The following is an 8,522-nucleotide window of genomic DNA, read 5'->3' on the forward strand; positions in this document are numbered from 1 at the left end:
GTTAAGTCGTATCTTAAACATGTCTGATACGAGTGGTATTGTACATGTATTTAAGACCGTATTTTCTGGACTGTTAGCACCTTTTAAAGCAGACCTAGTAAAATTTCCAAACTTTGTGCACTCAGTGTTTGGTGGATTGCCTTTCATTTTGGGACTCGCTGCAGGAATACTATTTTTGCTCCTATTGCTGCTATATGGCAAGTCATTTCACAAACGACACCTAGTTCTCCATGGAGACAACTCTACTGGCGATGAAGTGTGGTGACTGCATCGTCCAAATTTTGGGACTACCTCGTCTAAGAGAATTAAATACCCCATGGTTTCTGTCATTCAGACCAATTTGGCAAGATTGCATCCTACCTGTTCTACGCTGCCTGCTATGCGGTGAAGAATGCTTGTTAGATACATGTCTCACACTCCCATCAGTCATGCCAACGGATGTTGATACTTTGCTTGAACCAGTAACGGCCCATGCACTGTGTTGTTCCCAGCGGCTACTGATTTCATTACAAGACAGGAGGCTACATTATGCATTAATCCTTTTAATGCAGCTCACACAGCCGCCTACATCACAAAGGTTTAGAACAATAACAAGGTGACATCACACTATCCATAAAAGGCGTGTGCCAGGAGAGATCAGCCTCTTTTAAATGCGGCTCACAACAGATAAGTAGCCTCTCTACTCTCTACTTTATTGTATGATTTATTGTATTATTGAGTCTGTTACATATATTCTATGATTTATTGAGTTACTGAATTTATTCACTGTTACATTTGTCGAGTTACTGGATTCCTCTACTGTTACCTAATAACTCGATGGCATCTGCCTTATGTTTGTCATGACTCTCCCCATGTACCTCCTTTACGACAGTGCTCACCCTGTCCTTTCATTCCTTCTCGCCCCCCGACTTCCAATCTATGGTTGTCTCTCCCTCCCCCCTCCCTCCGACCCCACCCCGAGTCCGTGGGACATCGTTTAGCCGCGATCTCGGCCTCAGCGCTCCCTGTCTCGAACCTGATGGCCTCAACCCCTCTGCTGCCCCTTCCGCTTCACCCCGCCACGACATTTGCCTCTGATCTGGGCGCATTTACCTCTCCACGCATTTACCTCTGACTTAAGCGCTTTTCCTAGCGCGAGCTGCTCCGGAGCCGCTCCGGCCCTCCGACTCGATGCCGAGGAAAGCACCCTAGCAACGGCGGCGCAACGCGTACGCTCCCTAGGGTCCTTTCCTCAACAACTGCCCAAGCGCGTCAGTTGCCTGCCGGTTGCGACCCCGAACTCCAGAGCCCTTGCGCCCCTCCGTTTTTCGCAATTAACAAGCTTAACTCCACGCTGGTCTTAATTTGACCAACTTATAAGGCTCTGCACATAAAAAACAAAAAAAAAAAAAAAAAAAAAGGGAGAAATAAGTACCTTGAAAGCATCGTGTACTTACCCTTCTCAAACTGCCATATAGCTTACGTAGACTCCTCCTTTAGCCTAACTAAGCCCCATACTACTATATTAAATACATACCTGCCCATAGGTCTAATACTAATTTATCTTACCTACTATGTCTGATCCAGAATCAGACGACGCAATGGCTAGTTCCCCCAACCACAATAGCGATGCATTTAAAACCTTCTTGCAGAGGGAAATGAGGACTTGTATGCTGGATACCTTCAGGGAGGTCATCTCCAATAAAAGATCCCTCCTGCTCGATGACACTCCACGTGACTCTGGTTACTCAAAACCACAGAAAAAATCCAGACACTGCCCAAGCACTGATGGAGGTCGCGATACCTCGCACGTTACGGGAGGTCCAAGCACCTCACAAGGTTTGGGAGGCCCTAGCGCCTCAAATGGTAAGGTTGCCCCTCGCGGCACACTTAGATTGGGTGTCCCTAGCGGCACAAAACTGACAGGTGTCCTAAGCGGCACATACACTGACAGTGCTCGTGTGGATCCTAGCTCCGATGAAGACGAGTTCTTCAACGAACCAGACGATGAATTCGTCCTCGACCTCGATGAGGGAGACTTGGACGACTTGGATCTCAACACGCTATCAGAGGCAGACTCCTCACCCTCCTCAAAGGACGCGATCCTTGACCCCCTAGGCGGAGAAATGTTCTCCCCAACCAACATATCTCACCCTAACAGCTCAAGGTGGTACCCACATGACCATGTCGCAAAATTTGTGACCAAATGGCTCAGAAACTCCCTCGAGTTACAGTCTCGCAACACTATGAGGTCTGAATGCCCCAGGCCTTACATAGAGGATAAGGTGTGTCAAACCCCTAACCTAGACCCTGACCTTATAAAGTTTCTGTTCAAATTAGGTAAGGACCCCAGGAAAGGCCTTGAAAGGGCTCTTAAAGCCTGTCAGGACCGCCTCCTCGACCTTTTAGGCCCCCTCACTAAAATCCTCGACCTAGCCGAGGAATCCCACATCTCTAACACCCCCCTCGACACCAACCTAATCAGGGGATGGAGCCAAAGGGCAATAGTACTCCTGGGCAATGCGAACTCCTCGCTTAACATCGAAAGGAGGAGGACTGTCCTCAATAGAATAAACCCCAAACTGGGCGATCTCGCAGAGAAAGAGCCTTCCTCCAAGCCTAACGGCCTCCTCTTCGGAGAGGACATGATTAAGACAATGGGTAAATATGTCGCGACCTTTACCGCTCTGGACAGAGCTCAAGTTAATATGAAAAGGGTTTTCCCTACAAACCTTTTTGGCCAGGCCGGAAGAAGGGGCCGCTCCTCCGGCCGTGGAAATTTTCGGCCCTTCTCATCTGGAAGAGGAAGGGGTTCTACCGGCAGAGGCTTCTACCCCTCCAACAACAGGCAATATTACCCGCCAAGAGGAAGAGGTTCGCGAGGAAGAGGCTTCCCCCCCCGTGGTGCCTCCAACAACGCTGCTCAAAGTAAGTGCTTCTCCTTCACCTTCCACTCCCAAGGTCGGGGGCAGGCTCAAACATTTCCTTCACGTTTGGGAGTCCTTGACGCAAGACCCCTGGGTCCTAGAAACAGCTCAAGGGTTCAAAATAGAATTTCTAGAGATTCCACATCAATATGTTACTCCGAACCCTCTAGCTCTTCCTCCAGAACACCTAGAAATTGTCAAAGAAGAGGTCTCTTCTATGCTAAAGAAAGGCGCCATAATAGAGGTCCCTTGGTCTCAGAAAAACTTCGTAAGCACCCTCTTCCTTGTCGAGAAGAAGGACAAGGGTTGGCGCCCAGTAATAAATCTTCGGGAGGTAAACAAATACCTCGTCTACCGACACTTCAAGATGGAGGGCATCCATCTTCTCAGGGATCTCCTCCTCCAAGGAGACTGGCTAGTCAAATTGGACTTAAAGGATGCCTATTTCACCATACCCATGGCTGCAGAACATCAACCCTTCCTCCAATTCATCTGGGACAATCGCCTTTTTCAGTTCCAGGCCCTTCCTTTCGGCCTTTCATCCGCACCTTGGTGCTTCACCAAGGTCATGAGAACGATCGTCTCCACCCTGAGAACCAGAGGTATCCGTCTCATTATTTACCTAGACGACATCCTCATCATGTCCCAATCTCATTCGCAGTTACTAAAAGATCTCCAGACCTCCATGAATCTCATAGAGGACCTCGGATTCATTATAAACAGGGAAAAGTCCATTCTTTCACCCTCCACTTCTCTGGAGTTCCTAGGCTTCACTGTGGACACCTCCAGCTGTCTCCTCCTACTCCCAAAGAAGAAAATTGCCAAAATCCGCAAGGAAATCAGATTCGTTCTGAGACAACAATCTCTCTCCCTCCGAGAACTGGCCAGACTTCTTGGTCTCCTCTCTTCCTCGATCCAAGCTATCTTCCCAGGCCCGCTGAACTACCGTGCCCTTCAGAGAGTGAAAGCCAATGCTCTCAGATCCGGCCTCTGGTACGGAGACCACGTCTCCCTGGACCAACAAGCCAGACTGGAACTCTCTTGGTGGCTGGACAATTTGGACGCGTGGAACGGAAGGGCTATCTTCGGTTCAACTCCGGACTTCGTTCTGGAGTCAGACGCCAGCCTCCACGGCTGGGGAGCACGCCTCCTCGACCAGGACACCGGTGGTGTCTGGACCCCCTCAGAATCTTCTCACCATATAAATTTCTTAGAGCTGACAGCTGGGCTCTACGCTCTGATGAGCTTCAGACACTCTCTCCAGGGCAGATCCGTTCTCCTGAAAATGGACAACATCTCTGCAGTCTCTTATATCAATCGTCTCGGTGGCACGAGGTCTGCCGACCTATCAGACCTGGCCAAGAAACTTTGGATGTTCTGCCTAGAACACAAAATCTCCCTGAGGGCAGAATATCTCCCAGGGAAATCCAACATTTCAGCAGACTGGAACTCGAGATTCCTTCTAGACTTCAGCGATTGGAAACTCGATACCTCCGTTTTCAACTCCCTTTTCCACTTCTGGGGTCCCTTCGACGTGGACCTCTTCGCAAGCCGTTTGACCTTTCAACTTCCCCAATACTTCAGCTGGATGCCAGACCCGGGTGCTCTGGCTGTGAACGCTTTCCTCCAGCCTTGGGCTCCCCTCTGCCCTTACGCCTTCCCCCCCTTTGCGATGATCCAAAGGGTTCTGCAGAAGGTGAGACAGGAACAATGCTCCCTGGTCCTGATTACCCCCTTCTGGCCGTCTCAAGCATGGTTCCCCACTGCTCTGGAACTTTCTTGCGACGTTCCCTTCCTGATTCCGGCTACTCAGGGACTCCTCCTAAACGCAAGCGGAGAAGATCACCACCTGGTTCTCTCAGGGAACCTGAACCTTCTTGCCTGGAAAGTGTCAGGCAATCTAACCAGTTGTCTGGACTTTCGTCTTCGGCTCTCACCCTCCTTGGAGAATCTTGGGCACCTGGAACACACTACAGATATAATAATATCTGGAAGAAATGGTCTAGTTGGTGCTTGGAAAGGGACTTGGATCCCGTGGAAGCTCCTATCCCCAGCATAGTCAATTTTCTGGTGGAACTCTTCGACAGTGGTCTCTCCTATAGATCTATTAACTGTTTTAGATCTGCAATTTCAGCTGGACACTCTCTCGTCAATCATAAGACGGTAGGTAAAAATGTTATCATTTGTAGAGTTCTCAAAAGTATCAGACTTAAGAGACCCCCTAGACCTAAATATCAATCTGTTTGGGATGTCAAACTCTTGCTTGACCTTTTTTCCTCCTGGCCTGATAACTCCTCTCTTGATAGGAAATGTCTGTCTATTAAACTTGCCACTCTCCTGTGCCTGATTTCTTGTCGCAGGGTTTCCGATGTCAAAGCCTTGGATATTTCTTATAGATGTTATGACATGTTTGGTGTTAAATTTGAGATTCATAGGAGAACCAAGACTATGTCTGATTCCATTTCCTACCCTCGCTTTGATTTCTGCCCAAAACTTTGCGTTGTTAATTGCATGAAAGAATATGATTCTAGAACGAAGGACCTTCGCCCACCTGATGCAAACCAGCTCCTTATCTCCTACGTCAAACCTTTTAGACCTATTTCATCTTGCTCCATCGCTAGATGGGTTAAGTTGGCTATGAGCCTTGCTGGTATTGACCTCTCTAAATTCCAAGCTCACTCCCTAAGGAGCGCTATGTCCAGCAAGTCCTTTTGGTCTGGTGGTAAGTTGAATGTAATTCTGAACTGTGCTGACTGGTCTAATGCTTCTACCTTTGCACACCATTACTGCAAACCCATAGAACACGTCTCAGATGCTGTTCTTCAGGGCTACCAACATGCATAATGTAGCCTCCTGTCTTGTAATGAAATTGCGATTCTCCTATTAACATGACCAGAGAATCTGGATTTCATTAAAGACACGGAGGCTAACATTATCCCTCCCGTCCCTCCCTTGAGGGATACGGAGAATTGACTTGCTTTATTTTGCCTTTATTGATTCATGCCTTCTAACCTCATGCTTTCCTTGTTACTGCTTCTGAAGGTTACCTTGTGCCCCCTTTTGACTCCCTCTGTTTTCTTTCAGACAATTCTAATTGACGAATCTCCAAGGATTCCCCAGCTCTCTCCAAGGATCTTCCAAGTTTCTTCATTACCTCCTTCAAGTTCTGAGATGCACTCTTCACCCCTTCTGTCGTTCAAGACATTTAAAAGAGGCTGATCTCTCCTGGCACACGCCTTTTATGGATAGTGTGATGTCACCTTGTTATTGTTCTAAACCTTTGTGATGTAGGCGGCTGTGTGAGCTGCATTAAAAGGATTAATGCATAATGTTAGCCTCCGTGTCTTTAATGAAATCCAGATTCTCTGGTCATGTTAATAGGAGAATCGCAATTCTGATGACGGCATTCATTGAGATCTCACAAACACAGAATGCTACTGCTGTACTTCATGAATTTTTATCTTGTGTTTTGATTAACTTGGACATATTATATTTGTCAATCTGTAACTTGGAAAATGTTTTTCTTTTATAAAACCGAATAAAGTTTGTTGATAATAATCACTAGGGGGTTCATTTACAGGGTAGCATGGTATCCCTCACAATAACTCCAGGAGTCACAGTCCACACTCTCATCAGTCATGCCAACAGATGTTGATACTTTGCTTGAACCAGTAACGGCCCATGCACTGTGTTGTCCCCAGCGGCTACCGATTCTGATGACACCACTCATTGAGATCTCACAGACGCAAAATGCTACTGCTGAAATTCATGAATTTTTACCTTGTATTCTGATTAACTTGGACATATTATATTTGTCCACCTGTAACTTGGAAGATGTTTTTCTTTTATAAAACCGAATAAAGTTTGTTGATAATAATCACTAGGGGATTCATTTTCAGGGTAGCATGGTATCCCTCAAGATAACTCTAGGAGTCACAGTCCACACAATGTACATGCTTTGTTCCCCCTACTTACAACCTTACATGTACCCCTAATAACCTGCCCAAACCTCTCTCTGCTGATGCCAATGTGGTCCTCCGTCATCCCACAGACCATATTTTTGGCCCCTTTGAAACTGCCCATACAATAAAAATGTTGCAGTTGTAAATACATATCAACTACCATTTGTTGTGTTTGAAACATTTTATTGAATAATAAAAACGAATAAACATAAGCTGATTATTAAAACAAAAAAAACCATCAGTTGCCATATACATAAGAGACAAAAGTAGTACATAAAAATCAACACACTGTAACACAGCAAAGTTATGTAGAGCACAATTCCTAATTTTGGGCAAACTTTAAAATTCAACAATAGAAACGTCCATAAAGAACAGGAAAGGAAACAAAGAAGGTAGGATACAGTGATTTCATTAATGTAATGCTTACTACATATAGAAAAACAAATACGAAATATTTTGCTTAAGCAATATAGTCCTCACATTAAAATACTAAGAGAAATATATTGAACAATGAACATTTCATATGTAATTAGAATTCAATTTGAATATGTTAACCTCAGCATTAATTGACTCATGATTACAAGCTGAATGCTTCCTGGAAAGGAACCACCTCATGGGGTTCAAAATCACATCTTTTTCAACAATAGGATTCAAATGATAAACTTGAATTTCAATTCAATGTATTGATTTAGGCCATTTTGGAGATCAACAATTTGAAATATATACAAAGTCCATACACTTTTGTAAAATTGTCTCCTAAACTTGAATTCCATCCACTTTTTGATTAAACACTTCCCATTCCAGCAAGCATCACAAGACCATTTGTTGTTATCTTCCCAATTAGTGATAATGTTTCGGCTGGCAACAACAATAAATATGTATAGAATTTTACCTCCAAAAGCAAAAACATGCCATTTCTGAATCATGGTGCACAATAAAATGTAGGAACAGAAGGGCATCGTTTGGTGTAGCATTCATTAAGGTTTGACCAGGCTTGAAACTAGAATTCCTGATTTTTTGGGACATTTAAATGTCATATTTTTGAAAGAGTTCTAACAGACCCAGCACGAGCTCCGCAAAAAATAGAAGATGACTGAATTGTACTTAGAGAAAATGTGCTGATAAGTAATCTACTGATGTAAAATACAGTCGTAAGGCAATGCTTATGGATCTAATCTATTCAGATTTTAACTCCATAGTTTGTTCAATAAATTGACTGAGCATAATACTTGAAGGTCCATCTCTCAGATCAGTTCTATTACAGTTTTAGTTGCGATAACACTAATAGAGATCATTGATAAATAGATTTTAAAAGCCATGGGTGGAATTGATCCTTGGTCTAAATCTAGATTGTTGTCTGCAATAGAAACCAGTACAAACAGATCAAATCTCAAAGCATTGAATATGTTTATTATAGTAGTTTAGAGTAAACCCAGAAGACACACATTGTTCCTGAAACTCAGAAAATGTATCTAAAGATTATGATTACATCCTATTTTATGTCCAGAGACTGCTTTAGCTGCTTTCCTGTACAAGTGACAACATTTGCAAATATATCTAACAAAACATTAACGCTGGATGTCAGAAATTCTGTCTTTAAGTATTGTGTAAGAGTTATGTGTGATGGTTTTTATTTGATCTGAAGCAACACTAA

This window comes from Lissotriton helveticus, assembly GCF_964261635.1.
Source record: "Lissotriton helveticus chromosome 1_1 unlocalized genomic scaffold, aLisHel1.1 SUPER_1_unloc_10, whole genome shotgun sequence".
Classification (NCBI taxonomy): Eukaryota; Metazoa; Chordata; class Amphibia; order Caudata; family Salamandridae; genus Lissotriton; species Lissotriton helveticus.